The following is a 9524-nucleotide window of genomic DNA, read 5'->3' on the forward strand; positions in this document are numbered from 1 at the left end:
AACCTCATTTAATTCGGCATCCAGTATTTCGGAATTTCTCCTAATTCGGCAAATACCCACTGAAAAAAAAAAAAAATGGTAATAATAATAATAATGGTAATAATAATAATAATAATAATCTATCTATCTATATACCTAGGCTGCTTCCCCCAAGGAAAGGGAGGTAGCCGAGACAGGACGACTCACTCTCCATTTACTCATCCATTCAAACACATTCATTTGCATCTTAGCCCCAAAGGGGAGAACGGATAATAAAACTTTAATAATAATCATCATCATCATCATCATCATCATCCGGACCTCCTTTCCCACCTTAGGTTAGGGTGGGGAGTAGCAATGTCCAGACAGCCTAAGTCTGCCTGATTCAATGGGCCACGCTTCCATTCACTCATCATGCAAGCCCCTGGAATCCTGGCTCTATCTGATACGCCAAAAATATTTCACCACATTCTGTAGCTTCACATAAACGTATCCGATAGAGTCAATCCAATTGGGCCACACTTCCATTCACCCATCGTTCAAGCCCCTGAAATCCTGGCTCTATCTGATACACCAAAAACATTCACCACATTCTGTAGCTTCACATAAACGTATCCGATAGAGTCAATCTGATGGGGCACGCTTCCATTCACCCATCGTTCAAGACCCTGAAATCCTGGCTCTATCTGATATGCCAAAAACATTTACCACATTCTGTACCTTCACATAAACATATCTGAGTCAATTCGAACGCTGTCACATTAAAAAGGGGTTAAAACTGCCACAAGAATATCCACCACAATTTAAAATACGGAGCTGATGCCAAGAACGTAGCATAAGAGAGCATAAGTGCCTGTTCAAAGCATGTGCTACTAAATCATCCTATTTTGGTTTGGACTGATACTAGCACCAACTTGCCTTGCCCCAGACTCCCACACTCCTCATGGGGCAACACAGGATTAGATGAATGAATGAATGAATGAATGAATAACACTAGGACCAACTTGCCTTGCCCCAGGTTCCTACACTCCTCATGCAACAACACAAGATTAGAGGATGAATGAATGAATGAATAACACCAGGATCAACTTGCCTAGCCCCAGACTCCTACACTCCTCATGGGGCAACACAGGATTAGAGGATAGATGAATGAATGAATGAATGAATAACACTAGGATCAACTTGCCTTGCCCCAGACTCCTACACTCCTCATGGGGCAACACAGGATTAGATGATGAATGAATGAATGACACTAGAGCCCCATACAAAACTGCAAGGTGAGGCAACTGCATTACTGACAAAAGCACCCACCAGACATCCTACACATGGTATCCAACTGCCAGCTTAAAGTTCCAAGTCCCTATTTCATTCACGATACAAACATACTATGGTCCATCTATTTTATGAAGAGCATTTGGGCGCTGTTCCTCTTGGGGAGTCCCCGTCCCACTGTGATGCCATACTTTGTACTGGACAACTTAATCGGATTAGAAACAAGGCGCTAATGACAACTCTCCCTCCCAGCACACCACTCTCTCCTCTCTCTCTCTCTGCATATAGAAATTGCATTTTTTATAGATTTATTTCTATAAAAAGTCTATACACTTTTATGAATTTTTAGAATTTGAGGAAAAGCCTCCAGACTGACTGACTGTCTGTCTTGTTGTGCTCATTCATTTCCTTTCTCCATGACCTTTCCCCCTACTCTCTGTTTCTGTCTGTCTGTCTGTTTGTCTGTCTCTCTAACATTATTTTTTTTATGACTGATTTTCTCCTTAAAGTGTGATGTTTATTTGTGGTTTAAATCAGCTTTTGAGGGGTCAATTATAGGTCCTCTGTTTGCCTTCTCTTCTAAAAAATACTTATTTACGTTGTAAATATGTTCTTTTTCTCTACTGTGGAGCACACCAGAGCGAGTAGCAGGAGTAAGAGCATCCATCTCAGGTGGCGGCCAGAGTGGAAATGACCTGGATTAACACGGTCACTCTACCCTTACAAGCGTGGCAACGTTGGAAAGCAACGTTGCCAAGTGTTGTGATATTTATAAAAGTAATTGTTATTAAAAGAAAAAGAAAAAAAAAAAAGAGGCATTTACAACACTATATAGCCTTATTAAAGAATTAAATATATATATACTGTAAATAAACTTCATTTAGAAGTAGTAAATAGCTGCCATGAGACAGAGAGGTGTACCCGTTTGGCAGAGAGGCGGACTAGGAAATTCCCAAGAGGGACAACGCCCAAACGCTCTTCATAAAATAGACGAACCATAGGCAAAATCAGAGCCAATCACCACCACCACCACCACCACCACCACCTCCACCATCATCCATCACCACCACCACCAACCACCACCACCATCACCCATCACCACCACCACCCTTACAATGCACCTGAGAATTTGGCCTATCCTGCACATCACGTAATTATGGTGGGTTACAGGATAATTATAGCTTTAGGACAATTACACCAACCCATAATTCTGGTACAGCAAGAAGGCCAGTCACGCCATTGTGCACGTCACCATGAATAGAGACAGAAGGGTGACTCAACCAGCCAACATTCTTCCCTCTTCATGAGTAAGTTAAATGGCAAGACACTCATTCTGCCACTTATCTATGTCTGTTTACTCAAGTGGAGAGGATGGAGAGTGAGAGACTGATGAGGAGAGTGTATGTGAGGGAGGTGGAGGGGGGGAGAGGGAGGGGGAGGCCAAGGATGAGATGGAGAGATGGAGTGGAGTGGTATATGAAAGAGGGGGGATGTGAGCTGGGAGCAGGGCAGTGAAATGGTGGAGGACAGGGCAACATGGAGGCGATCTGTTTGTGGCCATCCTTTATGGGATTAAGGCGTCTTGCAACAGATAGATAGATAGATAGATAGACAGATAGAATCATTTGCCACTAATGATTGTTTCCTGGGCTGTTTCCTTTGCTGTTTAACACTATATTTAAATTAATCTAGATATTAATATAACACTTCCCAAGCACCAGTATCACAAAAAAATAATCTATCTATCTATCTATTGCCAGACGCCATAATCCCGTAAGGGGTGGCCATTTGACTTTGAGTTAGTTGTTTTACAGGGAGGGGCACTAACCCTCCACCAACCCACTTGTTGACACGTAGAGAGCACGTATGGTTTGGTTATATGGTTACCACTCAGCGTAGTAAATGGTTTCTTGGCTTACAGGAAACCATTTGGCTTGTCTTTCAATGTAAAGCCATCTGAAAAGGAAAGGAAAGCAATAAGAAGTGACAGGAAAGATGGGAGAAATAGGAAGAGAGGAGGGCAGGCACAGAAAAAGAATGATAAAGGCTAAGGAAGCAGTAGGCAGCACTACATCAAGTGAGTGGAACTTCCCAAGCATTAGTATCACAAAAAAAATAATAAGCAATCAAAATTCAGGCTCCATTAACAAAATCCCAGCTGCCTCCCTCAATGTCACCCACTTTTACCCTCTCAACACAACCAGCATCCATGTGGGGCTATTTATTTTTTTTATTTATTTATTTATTTTATTAGGACTGGATGATGAAGATGAATGATTTATTTTATTTACATGGGGCTGTTTATTTATTATCATTTTTTTCATTATACATCCAACAAGATAGCCATTTATTTTTGTGTGTGTGGGGGTAGGTTGGGGGAGGTGACTTGTGTGATTCAAGTGAGGAGTGGGTGGGGTGGGGTGTGTGAGGGAGGAGGGGGGGGGAGCCAGCATGCATCCAGACACAAATTGCATCAAACAGCTCAAGAGGGTTAATGAGGTTCAGCCATAATTAAAATCCTTACTGCCCTACTAATAACAATCCTTCAATCAGCATTTACCAAAACCAATCACATACGTGCTTTGCAAAACAAGTGTAATTACCAGTTATTCCAAGCCTGACACACACACAGCAGCATCTAACAATATCTATTTATCAACCTATTGCCAGACGACTTAATCCCGTAAGGCGTGGCCACAAACAAATCACCTCCATGTCACCCTGTCCCCCGCCATTTCACTGCCCTGCTCCCAGCTCACACCCCCCTCTCTCATATACCTCTCCACTCCATTCCTCCATCTCATTCTTAGCCTCCTCCTCCCTCTCCCCCTCTCCACATCACTCACATACATCTGACATTATAAAATCTGTAAATACTATGGGTCACTCCCTTGGCTACTTATTCTATCTATTACACCTTAATGTTGTATCTATTAATTGCCACACAACTTAATTCCATACAGGGTGGCCACAACACAACAGCCTCCATCACCCTGTCCTCTGCCATCCTACTTCTTCATTATATCATTTTAATATCAACACAGTCTGCAGTTCTATCTATCTATCTATCTATAGCCTGACGCCCTAATCACGCAAAGGGTGGCTGCAGACAAAGCGCCTCCAAGTCGCTCTGTCACCCACCCTTTGACTGCCCTCCCCGCAACTCACTCCCCCCTCCCTCATATACCTCTCATCTCCATCCCTCCACCTCCTCATCTCCCCCTCCCTCCACCCTCTTAGTCAGTCTTTCTTCCAGTTACAGGAGGATATTTAAGTGTAATGTGAAAAATAAATTGTTAAGGAAAAGGTGTTAAGGACATCTCTAGTCACTTAGAATATAACCACTCGTCTTCCATCCATCCAGACATCATCCAATCCCGTATCACTCCATCAGGAGCAAAGGATGTTCTACTTCACATAGGAAAAATTACTACCTTTATATCTATCTATCTATCTATCTATAGCCAGACGCCTTAATCCTGTAAGAGGTGGCCACAAACAAATCGCCTCCATGCTGCCCTGTCTCCTGCCATTCACTGCCCTCCCCCCAGCTTACACCCCCCTCTCTCTCATATACCTCTCTACTCCATCCCTCTATCTCATCCTCCGTCTCCCCCTCTCCCCCTCACTCACATACACTCTCCTAGTTAGTCTCTTACTCTCCATCCTCACCATCCCATCAACTCATCCATGGTCTCCCCCTCGACCTCACTCACATACACTCTCCTAGTTGGTCTCTTACTCTCAATCCTCTTCACTCCATGCCTACAGCTCATCCTCGACTTCCTCCTCCCTCTCCCTCCCTCCCTCTCTCCTCACTCACAAACACTCTCCTGGTTACTCTCACTCTCCATCCTCTCCACTTGGCCAAACCACCTCAGTGTGTTTCTCCTAATGCTTTCTATCACATCCACATCCACACCACAACGCTCCTTCACTTCCTAGTTTGTCAGTCTGTCTCTCCATGTAATTCCACAGCTTGCTCACAAGTAACTCATTAATCAACAACAATGTACTTTCATTTCTCTGCATCAGTATTAACTTCTTCATCACCACATTTTTCTTATGAACATGTTTTCAGAGAGACATAAATTTCTGTTCACCAAATTGCCACTTAATAACTAAAGTAATCCCTGTAAGACCCGGACGCCCAGGTCCCAGACACCCCAAGTCCTGGACATTTTGGGCTCAGGCCTTCGGAAACCAAAAATGGCCAAAAAAGGTAAAAAAAAATAATAATAATTAAAAAAAAGGACATTTTCAACCGTACTTTGAACTTGGCACACAGTGCCAAACAGATGTGCTTTTGCATGTAGTAAAGTAGCCCCCTGCTTCCTCCCCTCCCGTTCCCACCTAACTACCATCGTGACTGCATGCTCGTCACAATGGCTGTCCCAAGTGCTCATTTTTGTGAATAAACAGTGAATAAACTGCAATACCTCACCACCAGACCATATGGGAATTTACAGTGTCGTGCAGTACTAAGAAATTTGAATTCAGAGTGCAAAGGATTAAGTGCAGAGTGCAACATTGGCCTGTTGCAACTGGCATGGAGCAAGTAAGAACAGAATGTGCAGTGTTAAACAATTATAATTCACAGTGCAAATGATTAAGTGCAGCACAACACTGGATTACTTGTACATGCTTCAAGTGCACCTTCACCACTCTCAGAGCCTTAGAGGAGGTGAATTAATCTTTGTGACGGCCACGGACATGTCGTAAGTACCCTATACACAGCTAAATGTTTTCCATACTCACTTCCGATTCCTCATTCTCTGGTTTCTTTTCATATATTTCATGCTTTCTGTCCCTTATTTGTGTGAACAGGGTCTTAACAGGTGCCATGCATGTCCCGTAGGGAGTTATTTAGATGGTTTTCAAAGTTAGGTTGGGTTATGGTCCATAAGTACCTGTCCAGGGGGCATTCTCCCCAAGTCCCGGACATGCCTTTGGCCCTATTATGTCGGATCTTGCAGGGATTACTGTACCATACTTTAAGTGGTAGGTGGTGGCAACCATCATCCACTCACTTGATGTAGTGCTTCCTACTTCTTCCTTCACCTTTATCATTCTTTTTCTGTATCTGCCCTCCTCTCTTCTGTCATGAGTCGGCGCGATTTTATATTTAAATAAGCTCGTGACATTAAACTTTGGTGGGAAACCGCGAATTCTAGTGGAATCCCAGTATTTATCACTCAGTCAACCGCCACGTATTCACCCGATCGGGAGTGTTTCCAGAACAATTTTTTACTGTGTCATAAGTGATCGTCTTTGTGCGCGACTTTAGCACCTCCGCTGAGTGCTTTGTTATGGGCGTGTTTCGCTCATTCTAGCTGTTAGCAAGTGCGGCCACGACACTCACCTCTCTCCCACAATTTGAATCTGTCAAGATTTGCGCGCCGTGGAAACAGGTAGTGTGTGTGGCAGCGTCCTTCCTCAGCAACGACGCCTAGTTCCCGCCGCCGCCGTATTCCCACTTAGGGTGATTGGCGAGAGGCTCAGCGTGTGCAGTGTCCTTCCTCAGTAACGACGCCCAGTCATCCGCTTAGTCCACTTTTCTGACCAGTATTTCTTTTCGTTTTTCCTAGGTTTAAGAGTTAGCTTCTGAGTGAGCGAGTGAGTGCGATCTCCTTATTTTGAATTCATTTTGAAATGTAACATAAATTTATTTCTTTGTAATCAATAAATTTAACAGTTCTTTTTCTTGAGCTTAATGTAATGTAAACTCGTGTTTTATTTCTCCATAAGCTTATTCTAGTTGCAGCTCCTAGCTTGCATAAACGCTTTGTATTATTCATAACTGGTGCTTAGGCCAGTCTTTTTTATTAACTCAAATCCGTTGCGCCATCTAGGAGTTAATTGCATCCGCAAGAACTTGTTTATCATTAATAGCATTAGTTATTGACTGTCGGGGGTGGAGTCACTTTCTCCAGAGGCCAACAGTACTAATAAACAGCACGTGTGAATAATTAGTCTCTGCTGTGTACTTAGAGAAAGTTTATAAATTCTCGTCCTTAGAGAATCGGAGAAGTAAGCCGGAATAAAGTAATCATTGCTTGATTTTCACAAGACAATTCATTGTCCTGCTCTAAGCATTATTGAATAATATTCTTTAATATTACATACATGTTAAAAACCCTGTGACATCTTCCAATTTCTCCCTTCTTTCCTGTCACTTTTTATTACTCTTCTTTCCTTTTCAGGTGGCTTTACACTGAGTGACAAGCCTAATGGTTTCCTGTAAGTCAGGAAACCATTTACAATGTTGGGTGGTAACCATATAACCAACCCATACATGTTCCCTACATGTCAACAAGTGGGTTGGTGGACGGTGAGTGCCCCTCCCCGTAAAATAACTAACTCAAAGCCAAACGGCCACCCATTACAGGATTATGGCATCTGGCTATAGAGAGACAGATAGATATACTGTACACAGGGAAACAGAGTGACAAATCAGGAGGTGAAGAAGCACTGAAGTGTGGATGTGGATGTGATAGAAAACCTTAGTAGAAATACACTGAGGTGGTTTGGCCATGTGGTGAGAATGGAGAGTGAAAGACTAATGAGGAGAGTGTATGCGAGTGGGGTGGAGGGGGAGACTAAGGATAAGATGAAGAGATGGAGTGGAGAGGTATATGAGAGAGGGGGTGTAAGTTGGGAGGAGGCCAGTGCAATGGCAGGGAACAGGGTGAGATGGAGGCGATTTGTTTGTGGCCACCCCTTACTTGATTAAGGAATCTGGCTATAGACAGACAGACAGACAGATTTTCAATATACTCAATCAGACAACCCACACGCCACAAAAAACTGAAAATCTCTGGTGCAAAGCTGATTTGATTATACCCATCATAAGGCAGCTTGTCTTTTAACCATCCCCTCGTCCATCACCAAGAGAGGACAAGGCCATACACTCGAGGGTAGGAAAAGAAAAGGGTCTGGCTTAATCCCTAGATGCCAGGTATATTTTGGTGCAGCTGTTCTCTTAGTAAGGGCATGTTTCCCCAAATAGCCTGTTGTCAAACCTTAATATCTTGGAAACTACAGCAGTTAGGGAAACAAATTAATGACCACATTACTCAACAACTCTTCTTCTTGCAAGTGAAAGTATCCCCAGGTCTGCAGGTGGTTGTGTCGATGAGTAAGGACACGAAGAAGATAATTAAATTTTGGCGCTTGAACCAGGATGCATTCATAAGTGTGAACATAGCCCCGACTTTGGGTTTGCTCTCAGTGTGATAACTTCACTACTTGATAAACCAGACACAGTGGCATCCAAGGCACACCCTATGGTGCTATCACTGAGCCCTTTCCAGAGGCTTAGCAGGGATGGATGAGGCAAAGGGTCAGCGTGAAGCGGGAATGTAACTGGACAAGGAGCTTTCAGAAAACATTGTTCTACACCTGGCAAAGTCACAGAAGACCGAGTTACCTGTGTGTCTGGTGGCGGGAGTCTCTCTCTACCCTTAGGTAATGAGATCAAATGGTGGCCACTTCAAGCTGTGGCGCAAAAACAATAGTGGTTTCAAACAACACCCAGCGGCCTTTGTCTACCCCTTTTGCATCGGTTCGAACAGACACCGGGCGTGTAGGGGTTAAGAGGAAGAGGGAGGGGCTTCAGAGGAAGAAGGTAGGACTTAAGGAAAAGGGAAAGGAGGAAGATGGTGGGACTTAACAAAATGTGTAGGACTTAACGATGAGGGAGGAGTTGTGGGGCTGAAGAGACAAACTGCAGGATGACAAGTACAGCAAAAGTAGCTTGACTGCCAATGCACAATCCAGGAAATGTACAGTATATACAATTTCTGATGCAAAACCCATGAGTATTAGAATCAGTTTACTATGATTTAAAAAAGCACAACAATTCTACACTTGTATGTTACCTTCAGATGACTTCTTGAAACTGCCACATAATTTTGTTCCTTCAGGCCTTCGGAACACACTCAGTAACACTCCACCGGTACGGTTATTTTTTCAGTTTTATTCCTGCTAGTGGGAGGCCTTTCTGTTCAGCTTGGGGTGCCTCTCTCTCCGTGCCTGGGTCTGAAGCAAGGCCTGTCAGCATCTTCAGTCCAATGTCTTACTTCTACTCCAGAAACCGTCTCATGAAACAACCTACATTTGCTTTTCCATCACCACAATGTCTGTTTAATTCTCACTAATACCTGATAACTTCCTTTAACTCAAGGGGTATGTCTTGTGAGGAGGGGTTACAAACAAGCACTATTTACAACCTCAGCACAACAATGTCTTTTCACTCTCATTCAGGCAATCAA

This window comes from Coenobita brevimanus, chromosome 83, assembly GCF_032717465.1.
Source record: "Coenobita brevimanus isolate Jiangsu-jjx chromosome 83, ASM3271746v2, whole genome shotgun sequence".
NCBI classification, from domain to species: domain Eukaryota; kingdom Metazoa; phylum Arthropoda; class Malacostraca; order Decapoda; family Coenobitidae; genus Coenobita; species Coenobita brevimanus.